Source organism: Neoarius graeffei, chromosome 8, assembly GCF_027579695.1.
Source record: "Neoarius graeffei isolate fNeoGra1 chromosome 8, fNeoGra1.pri, whole genome shotgun sequence".
Classification (NCBI taxonomy): Eukaryota; Metazoa; Chordata; class Actinopteri; order Siluriformes; family Ariidae; genus Neoarius; species Neoarius graeffei.
In genome coordinates, this window is record NC_083576.1 from 81131799 (window position 1) to 81143093 (window position 11295).

At 40.7% G+C, this 11295-nt stretch overlaps 1 protein-coding gene across 4 annotated transcripts in view; it reads right to left on the bottom strand.

Moving 5' to 3' along the window:
* The window catches only part of slc25a18 (solute carrier family 25 member 18), a 43718-nt gene extending 33546 nt beyond the window's left edge, over positions 1–10172 (bottom strand). Inside the window, exon 1 of one of the 4 annotated variants that reach the window (XM_060928328.1) lies at positions 10088–10172. The gene's annotated coding sequence lies outside the window, so the exon portion shown is untranslated. Of the gene's footprint in view, positions 1–1150; positions 1211–6250; positions 6315–8620; positions 8817–10087 lie in introns of those variants that run through there. The other 3 variants (XM_060928325.1, XM_060928326.1, XM_060928327.1) reach the window with 3 other exon arrangements.
* Between the last annotated feature and the right edge of the window lie 1123 nt (positions 10173–11295).

Consider the following 11295-nt stretch of genomic DNA (forward strand, 5'->3'; position numbering starts at 1 on the left):
ATGTATATTGTATATAATTGTTATACTAGTTCTTGTAGATTGCATATTTATATTATGTAATGTCTATATTGTTTATATTGTACATTACATAAACATATATACATTTTTCTTATATTACATATAAATAACTTACATATACATATATTTACAGTTTTTTCCTGTATCTCTAGAGAAACACTAACTGCCGGAACCAAATTCCTTGTGTGTCAAGTGTCAACACACTTGGCCAATAAACATAATTCTGATTCTGATTCCGATTCTGAATACAATATTATTTCCATGGTAACAACTAATTATTAGGGAGTTGTATGCCAGACTCGCAACATAATCTAAGACTAAAGAGATTATAAATGTGTAATTGTTGATATGGTGAAACCTTCTGTGACAAGATGCTTATTTAGTGTTGATGGAAGGAGTCTCCAGTGTCAGCACCATGTAACAGTCTAAGATAAAGCTGTAATTAAGTTGTGAGACATGGTAAAAGTATAAATATTAAAAGAGAATGTTGCATTTTGCAGTTTCTGTGGTAACAAGCTGCATTTTTTTCTGTTTTATTAACACACTTTTATACATAGTGTCCACAGTTAGGGATTTCTGGAATTTAAGGAAAATCTAAGATGTACATCAGCTCCAAATTACTTGAGAGCATCACTTTATTTCAAAATCAATCAATCTCCTGGTTTCGGTTGCTTTTTATTTATCATTATCAATGCAACATGTATCCAGTATATCGTTACAAAAAATTTTATGAAATTAATTAATTAATTAATTAATTAATTAATTATTTATTTATTTTGTGCCAGACTCCATTTTTAAAAACAAACAAACAAACTCAATTTTGCAAATTGCTATATTTTGTTCAAAAATATTTTTACTAAAATATGTTTTGTGGGCGGCACGGTGGTGTAGTGGTTAGCGCTGTCGCCTCACAGCAAGAAGGTCCTGGGTTCGAGCCCCATGGCCGGTGAGGGCCTTTCTGTGTGGAGTTTGCATGTTCTCCCCGTGTCCGCGTGGGTTTCCTCCGGGTGCTCCGGTTTCCCCCACAGTCCAAAGACATGCAGGTTAGGTTAACTGGTGACTCTAAATTGACCGTAGGTGTGAATGTGAGTGTGAATGGTTGTCTGTGTCTATGTGTCAGCCCTGTGATGACCTGGCGACTTTTCCAGGGTGTACCCTGCCTTTCGCCCGTGGTCAGCTGGGATGGGCTCCAGCTTGCCTGCGACCCTGTAGAAGGATGAAGTGGCTTGAGATGATGAGATTATGTTTTGTTGACAAAACGTATAATATTTTAAAGAGAACCCAGTTAAACAAATGAGACAAAAATATCATACTTGGTCATTTATTTATTGAGGAAAATGATCCAATATTACATATCTGTGAGTGGCAAAAGTATGTGAACCCCTAGGATTAGCAGTTAATTTGAAGGTGAAATTAGAGTCAGGTGTTTTCAATCAATGGGATGACAATCAGGTGTGAGTGGGCACCCTGTTTTATTTAAAGAACAGGGATCTATCAAAGTCTGATCTTCACAACACATGTCTGTGGAAGTGTATCATGGCACGAACAAAGGAGATTTCTGAGGACCTCAGAAAAAGCGTTGTTGATGCTCATCAGCCTGGAAAAGGTCACAAAACCATCTCTAAAGAGTTTGGACTCCACCAATCCACAGTCAGACAGATTGTGTACAAATGGGGGAAATTCAAGACCATTGTTACCCTCCCCAGGAGTGGTCGACCAACAAAGATCACTCCAAGAGCAAGGCGTGTAAAAGCCTCAGTTACTTAGGCTACATCCACACGACAACGGCAACGAGATTTTATTAAAAAAAATATCGCGTCCACATGGGCAATGGATCAGTAAAATATCAGGTACATATGGCAACGCAACGCTTGCTGAAAACGATGCAATGCACATGCCACACCTCTACGTGCGCTGTAAGACGGTCCCATTGGAGACACCAGAACAATAGAAGAAGTAGGACGCATGCGCATAAACCCCTTCTTCTACCCGGTGTGAAGCACTCACAGGAACAAGCACACAACAACAAGAAGAAGATGGCTGCGACTACGAGAGGAAATCGTGCCTTCTGTGCGTACAAATTAGTTTTATTAGTGTGCATAGTTTTATATAACTTAATTTTCTTATTGTGTGTGAACATTTTGAAAAGCATTTTTATATAATTTATATAACTTTTTATATTGTGTGTGAACAATGGTTCAGTTACTTGTTTATTTAAAAGAAAAGCTGTATACAAAAGTGAATGTTCATACAAAACAGCGAGAGTACTGCTTGTTCTAGTCATGTGGTTGTGACGTCATCGTAAACAAATCCGTTCTGCTCATCCAGACGACTTCGCAACGGTGCCGTTGCCAGATTTTTCCACTCTGGAACCCGTTCTCAAAAAATATTGTTTTGGGGCACCCAAAACGCCGGTGCCGTGTGGACGCCAGGCCGAAACGATAAACAATTTTATCAGATTCACCTGAATCCGTTGCCATGTGGACAGCCTCTGAAGTCCTCTCTCACATTGGCTAATATTAATGATCATGAGTCCACCATCAGGAGAACACTGAACAACAATGGTGTGCATGGCAGGGTTGCAAGGAGAAAGCCACTGCTCTCCAAAAAGAACATTGCTGCTTGTCTGCAGTTTGCTAAAGATCATGTGGACAAGCCAGAAGGCTATAGAGATCTTGCAGTCACGTGACCGGAAAGTACACAGCCGCCATCTTGTCGGTCAACAGCACAGCTGAATACTGCTGCACTCGTGTACAGAATGGATCAATTTCAACCGACGGACTACACGGCTCATTTTTCTAATGAACAGATAACTAGATATATGTCTAAAATAAACGATCTACAGATTAGTGACCCTTATGGCTTACCGGACGGAGTTTTCACGACTGTGTCAGTGGATATGGAACTGCCAGAGGTGGAATACCCGGACGTGTATAATTACCTCATCAACTTTCTCTCGCTGTTCAGTGGTGAAGCACTGTGTGCTTATAAATCTCTGGACAGTTATCTTTACAGAAATTCAGGATTTGTCAGCGACTCAGATGTGGCATCTTGTAAACAAGAAAATGATCCTCACTGGATGGGTAAGTCACTTAAGTATTGAGTATAGCACTGACCAGCCGATTATAGAATAGAATAAGGTAATTCCAGCTGTAATTTCAAATCGTCCGTCTTGTTTACCTGGCGTTGGAGAGGTAGAGGCTTGGCAGTGGAGGTTTGAGTTAGAGGTCTGCGCGGGTCGGATTTTTCAGTCCCGCTCCCGCTTGCGCCCGCATTGTGCAGTCACGCTCCCGCCCGCGCCCGCAAAGAATTATGATTTTCAGTCCCGCTCCCGCCCACAAAAAAATTATGATTTTCAGTCCTGCTCCCGCCCGCGCCTGCCATATTTTGTCCCGCTCCCGCCTGCAAATCCAGCACGATGCAGACGTTCACGCTATTTCTCAGGAAAGTTCTTGTCTTGACACAGCGTGATGGTGCCCCGCCCCCTACTTAGATGGATTTGAGCATAAATATCTACAGCTCACGTTCACGTTTGTTATTATTTACCTTGTTTCTGAATTCAGCATGTAGTGTCTCAAATAATAATAATTAGTGCTGTCAAGCGATTAAAATATTTAATCGCGAATCACACATTTTTATCACATGAGAAACCATTGCAATTCTCTGATCAGCATAAAAAAGTGAATAGACTTGCTTTGTACCAAGGGTGTTGTTTGTTTTTTTTTATTGCAAAGCAAAGCTAACAAGAGGAGGTGAACTTCACTCTTCTTCCACTTCAGTCAGTGAAGTGATTTACTGCTTGAGTTAGTCTACAGCTCTATCAGAGAGACAGGTTACACAGTGACGGTAGGCTTGACATGCTTGATTATAATATAAAGTACACTATTATATTAACTTTAAGTTGTTCGTTGATAAATATTGCATTGAATCTGATCTTTACTGTTTCATCTCACTTAACACATTTCGTACTTTTACACTTTTTCTGCCTGTTGATGCGTCGCGCTGTCCAATCAGAGGCGGCCAAATTTGCATATTACTGAAAGGATTTCTGGGATATCATTGAGTTTACAGACGCTGTCTTCTTAAAACTGAATAAATATTTAAAAAGAGCCAAATGAGCCAGTCTTTTGAACGGCTCTTTTCAAAGAACGGATCACAAAGATGTGGATCCCATCAAAGAACCATAAATCCCATCTCTACTAGTTTCAAAAGCTTATGAAAAACCTACATCATGTCACAGAGCGTTAATCTCGCGATAAAAAAATTATCGCCGTTAAAATTGTCAAGTTAACGCGATAATAACGCGACATTTTTTACAGCAATAATAATAATAATAATAATAATAATAATAATAATAATAAAAGACAGGCGAGCACGTAATTCCGAGTGGAAATTTGGTATATTTATTGTTCAGCCATACAAAACATTAGGCTAACCCAGTTTACATTTGTTAAGCATTTCTAACTAGAATATCCTATAGAATACCCTATAAGCATAGCATATATAAATGTTATAACAAAACACAGTCCTAGCCTACTTATCACAGCAAGCAAAGGGCAGCTGATTTCCATCCGCGTCGTACACGAGTGAGAACGACTTCCAAATGTCCGATTTCAGGACTCTTGACTTTTTAAGGGTAAATGTACCTCTTTTTAAAGCAGCACTTACTTTTGAAGCACTGTGAGATTCAGTAAAGGAGCTCTGCTCTTCTGCCATGATCGGAGATCTCAAACACGGAAGAGGAAAAGAATCGAGAAACGAACGAGAGATAGTTATCCTCTCCTGGATCAGAATCAGAATCATAATTCTGATGACCAGCTCATCTAAGGTGTCATTGAGGCATCATGTTAGTGTGGGTCACTGGAGGCTGGGTGTGAACGGCGAGGCATTAGAGTGATCAAAGGATTTCCCGTTAGGGTGATCAATGGCAAATTTAAGATGCCATTCCTCACTCAATCTGGCAATCTGACTCTCTCTGCAAATTTAGGCATCTTAAAATGTTTTTATTAATGCCAAATAAAATATCCAGCACAAATTATATATGATAGACATAAATTAATAATTTATAAATTTTATTTCAAACACGTTTTTAGTTAGCAGGACTGCAGCTTATCATGGCTCCCGCCCGTGCCGCATATGTGCACTCCTGCTCCCGCCCGCGCGTGCATATGTGCACTTCCGGTCCCGCCCGCGCCCGCAATGAGCTTTCAAAATTTGTCCCGCGCCCCACTGCTTTGCGGCGGGTCCCGCGAGTCCCGCGGGACTCCCACGGGAGTGCAGGGCTCTAGTTTGAGTGGCTGTTTTCTGAGCTTAGTCAACAGGCCGGATCTGCAGCCTCGCTTTTGCTCCCGGCGCCGCCTCCTTCGCTTTGCTTCCAATAACAATCCACGGAGACCTCGCTGTCTCGTCCGGAATGTTATTATTATTTTTTTTTCTCGTCCGGAATGTTGTGCGTGCGATGGAAATCGCTACAAACCGTCATTTTCTGCTGGAAACCAATGTCCAGTAAGCCCATACGGTTGTAGTGGATATTGAAGTCCGGTACAGACGAACACCACGCAAAAATACACACAAAAAACATAAAAAACGTGCACAGGTAGGGAGAGCTTGTAGCCGCAGCCGTTGTAGTAGAATTGTATATAGTAGGGTTTTCCAGAAGAAAAGGTAGAAGTAAAAGCAGAAGTAGAACCAGAAGTAGAAGTAGAAGGCGGAATATGGCGTTTGACCGACAAGGTGGTGTCTGTCACAATCTGGATCGGCTGTGACGTCACATGCAAGTGCTCCATTGGAAAAATGTTTTGTGGACGGATGAGACCAAAATAGAACTTTTTGGTTTAAATGAGAAGTGTTATGTTTGGAGAAAGGAAAACATTGCACTCCAGCATAAGAACCTTATCCCATCTGTGAAAGACAGTGGTGGTAGTATCATGGTTTGGACATGTTTTGCTGCATCTGGGCCAGGACGGCTTGCCATCATTGATGGAACAATGAATTCTGAATTATACCAGCGAATTCTAAAGGAAAATGTCAGGACATCTGTCCATGAACTGAATCTCAAGAGAAGGTGGGTCATGCAGTAAGACAACGACCCTAAGCACACAAGTCGTTCTACCAAAGAATGGTTAAAGAATAAAGTTAATGTTTTGGAATGGCCAAGTCAAAGTCCTGACCTTAATCCAATCGAAATGTTGTGGAAGGACCTGAAGCGAGAAGTTCATGTGAGGAAACTCACCAACATCCCAGAGTTGAAGCTGTTCTGTATGGAGGAATGGGCTAAAATTCCGCCAAGCCGGTGTGCAGGACTGATCAACAGTTACCGGAAACGTTTCGTTGCAGTTATTGCTGCACAAGGGGGTCACACCAGATACTGAAAGCAAAGGTTCACATACTTTTGCCACTCACAGATATGTAATATTGGATCATTTTCCTCAATAAATAAATGACCAAGTATAATATTTTTGTCTCATTTGCTTAACTGGGTTCTCTTTATCTACTTTTAGGACTTGTGTGGAAATCTGATGATGTTTTAGGTCATATTTATGCAGAAATATAGAAAATTATAAAGGGTTCACAAACTTTCAAGCACCACTGTATCATTATCAGTGCAACATGTATCCAGTATATCTTTACAAAAATTTTAATAAAATTAATAATTATTTTTTTTAAAAATTGTGCCAGACTCCATTTTTAAAAACAAACAAATTCAATGTTGCAAATTGCTATATTTTGTTAAAAAATATTTTTACTAAAATATTAAGAAAGAAAGAAAGAAAGAAAGAAAGAAAGAAAGAAAGCACAACTTTATTCATCACACACTTATGAAATTTCCTCTCTGCATTTAACCCATCTGAAGCAGTGAAAACACACATGCACACGTATGTGAGCAATGAGCACACACACACACACACACACCCAGAGCAGTGGGCAGCCATGCTAACAGCGCCCGGGGAGCAGCTGGGAATTAGGTGCCTCGCTCAAGGGCACCTCAGCCCAAGGCCATCCCATATTAACCTAACTGCATGTCTTTGGACTGTGGGGGAAACCGGAGCACCCGGAGGGAACCCACGCAGACACAGGGAGAACATGCAAACTCCACACAGAAAGGCCTCCGCCGGCCGCTGGGCTTGAACCCAGAACCTTCTTGCTGTGAGGCGACCATGCTAACCACTACACCACCGTGCCGCCCAGTATTATAATTTTTGTTGACAAAAACTGGTTTCTGCTGCTTTTTAGACTATTGATTATCAATGCAACATGTATCTAGTATACAATTACTATATTTTTAAATAAATTAAAAATAATTTCAATAATAGTAATAATTTATATTAAAATTTAAATAATAAAAAATTGTGCCAGATTCTATTTTATTTTTTTAAACAAATAAACAAACAAGCAAGCTCCTTTGTCTGATCTTTCAATTTTGCATATTGCTATATTTTGTTCAAACAAATATTTTTCCTATAAATATTATATTATAATTTTTATTTTCAAAAACATGGAAACAAGTTGTTTTTTAAAATTGCAGTGGTATTATCATTTTTTTAAACTCATTTTTAACTCTTCTTACACATGGACAATTTATTTACTTTATAATATATCACATTTTGAAAAAGATAAAATGCACATCATGCAATTTTAATTTAAAAAATTTTAAGCTGGAAATGCCTTTTAAATAATTTCTGCATGAAAGGGTTAAATGCAACTTCAGGACGTTTTGTTACAGACAAATAACAAAAGAATTGACTTCAGGGTGGTAACAATAATTCACCTTCACATTCGACTGCATCACACTGCAGTGTTGCTGATTATTTTCCTAAAACAGCACACCCCAAAGTATTTTATTCCTTACATCAGTATCATAACCCTCGTGTCTTTCATGATGGATAAAAAGTGATTGTTTATTACTGTAACAGCAGTAAATTTACATCGAATTTTGAAGTCTACAGAAATTTTCGTCGACTTGACACACAGTTAGCTTCTGAAGTGTACCGTACCTTACAAAGATCTTTTACAGTCACTTTAATCTTCCAGCTAAAAGGTTAATGACCTCTGAATGAGCAGGAAAAGGCAAGCACACAAACGAGGGCTTTACCAACAACGCCTGCTTCCTGTCAGCCAATAGCAGAGGAAGACGATGACAATCAAAAAACACAAACTAGTAACAGAATCTCTCTGGCTGCTGATCAGTGATGTATTACAAGATAAGACTTGTTTTTTTTTCTTTTTCAACTCCTTTGTCTGCTTTTTTTTAAATGATATCCTTTTTTACCTTCTTGACATATTTCTTGCTTTTTCAGCTTGTACTCCTTTCTGAAGTTGTTTTGAGTTTATTTTAATTACAAAATGCATCATAAAAGTCAACTTGACGCGTACAATACTCTACATTAGTGACTTTGTTTTAGTTTGTTTGTTATTGTTGCCTGTCCATGGTTCCCTTTTGTTTCTCGTCTTTCATCCTTCTGTCAATCTGTGGTCACAGATTAATCCCTCCTTTAATCCCTTCACCTCTGCTCTATTTTTCCCCTGCAAGTCTGCAACACATTCCCCTTCTTACTTTATGCAAATAAATATACTAAAGATCCATACTGATATAAACACTCACCTAGTTGGGAGTCTCTCTCTCTCTCTTTCAACATGAACACATCCTCCTCTGTCTCGTTCAGTCCTACTTTCCGTCTTTGTGGAGCTCTAGTGGCATTCGGGGCATGCCTTTTATTCTCCACTCTCTCTGGGTTGGATTTCTTTTACATTTATCTGGTGCCAAATTGCACAGTGACCTCTCTCTCTCTCTCTCTCTCTCTCTCTCTTCCCTCCTTTCCCCCTCTCACTCTCCTCTCTCTCCCCCCTCAGCCTCACCCCTCCCTCTCTTCTCCCATTCTCTCAGTCTCTCCCTGCTCTCTCTGTCCCCCCCTCAGTCTCCCCCTCTCTCTGTTTCCCCTCTCTCTCAGTCTCTCCCTGCTCTCCCTCTCTCTCAGTCTCTCCCTGCTCTCTGTCCCCCCTCAGTCTCCCCCCTCTCTCTCAGTCTCTCCCTGCTCTCTCTGTCCCCCCCAGTCTCCCCCTCTCTCTCAGTCTCTCCCTGCTCTCTTTGTCCCCCCTCAGTCTCCCCCACTCTCTCTGTCCCCCCCTCTCAGTCTCCCCCCTCTCTCTCTCCCCCCCTCAGTCTCTCCCTGCTCTCTCTGTCCCCCCCTCAGTCTCCCCCCTCTCTCTGTCCCCCCTCAGTCTCCCCCTCTCTCTCTTCCCCCTCTCTCTCAGTCTCCCCCGCTCTCTCTGTCCCTCCTCAGTCTCCCCCCTCTCTCTCAGTTTCTCCCTGCTCTCTCTGTCCCCCCCAAGTCTCCCCCTGCTCTCTCAGTCTCTCCCCACTCTCTCTTTCCCCTCCTCTCTCAGTCTCCCCCTCTCTCTAAGTCACGGTGGGCAGCACGGTGGTGTAGTGGTTAGCACGGTCGCCTCACAGCAAGAAGGTTCTGGGTTCGAACCCAGCAGCTGGCAAGGGCCTTTCTGTGTGGAGTTTGCATGTTCTCTGTGTAGGTTTCCTCTGGGTTTCTCCGGTTTCCCCCACAATCCAAAGACATGCAGTTAGGTTGACGTGGGGCGGCCTTGGGCTGAAGTGCCCTTGAGCAAGGTACCGAACCCCTGACTGCTCCCCGGGCGCTCTGGGCTGCCCACTGCTCTGGGTGTGTGTGCGTGCGTGTGTTCACTGCTTCAGATGGGTTAAATGCAGAGGATGAATTTTACTATGCTTGAATTGTGCATGTGACGAATAAAGGTTTCTTCTAAAAGTCTCTCCCCACTCTCTCTGTCCCTCCCCTCAGTCTCTCCCCACTCTCTCTGTCCCTCCCCTCAGTCTCCCCCCTCTCTCTAAGTCTCCCCCCCTTAGTCTCCACCTCTCTCAGTCTTCCCCTCTCTCGCTCAGTCTCCGCCTCTCTCTTCTCCCCCGTCTCCCCTCTCTCTCATACCCCCTCTCTCCCAATCTGCCCCCTCTCTCTCACTCCACACAAATTTTTCTCACCATTCAATCACAGCAGGCTGTTTCATCATCACTACATTCATGTGATGATTGCTGTGTTCTTACCTCTGTTGGTGCATCCAGCTGGACTGAGATTGAGTTATCCACTTATCTTTCGTTCACTTTGCAGCAACTGTAACTGAGAGAGAGAGAGAAAGCCGACAGATCCAGACGCCACACAAGGGCCGTTACACAAACACCAGCATTGTGTCCCTGCACACAAGTCCCTCCCTCTTCTAATGACTCGCTGTGACACACACACACTAACGCAACACAATACCACACACAAATACACACAATTCTCATCCTGCACAATAACCACAGATGGGGTATGAAGCAGGAATTGAGTAACTTTGTTACTGTACTTTGGCAGTATTTTGGAACATTTGTACTTTATTTTTAAATATTATTATAATTGAATATTTGCCCTAATTTTTACTGTAACAGTTTCAGTTTTACCTAAAATGTGTTCTGTAATTCTCAAACACAATGAAACTTTTCTGTCTTTTCTTCCTCAATTTTCCCCCTTTTCATTCTTAATCATTTGTGTTTTAGTGGAGTTACTGATTCAGACATCTCAAGTCAAAATGAAATATCAGTCTTTAAATTTCACCATTAATTCTATAGAAGTGTATTTACTTAAACTTAGCCAAACTTTAAATTTGGTAAATTGGCTAGATTTATTTTGGAATTTAGAGACTTAAATTAACTTGCTAGGTAGGTTTTGCAATTTAGCTTTTTTGTGTTTTAGTTTTTAATAAATTATTTAGCTAGTTAACTTTTGTCATTTGTAATTCAGCTTGTTAAATTACCTATAGCTAGTCAGATTATGTAATTTAACTAGTTAAATTATTTAATTTAGCTTGTAAATTTAGCTAGCTAGTTGAGACTTGTACTTTTGTATGTTAAATCAGCTTGCTAGTTAAGGTTTAAAATGTAGCTAATCAAATTAGCTTGCTAGTTATGTTCTGTGATTTAGTGAGCTAGATCATCCAGCTAGTTATGTAATTTAGTGAGTTACATCAAGATTTGTAAGTTAGCTTGTAACATTAGCTAGCTAGTTATGTTTTGCAATTGTTTTTGTTAAATTAGCTAGCTAAATAAATTTAGTATTTTAGTTTGTTAAATTAGCTAGCTAGGCAAGTTTTGAAATTTAACTGGTTAAATTAGCTAGCTAGTTAAAATGTCTAATTACTTGTTAAATTAGCTAAATAGTTAGGGTTTGTAATTTAGCTAGTTAAATAAAATAGCTAGTTACGTTTTGTTTTTGTTGC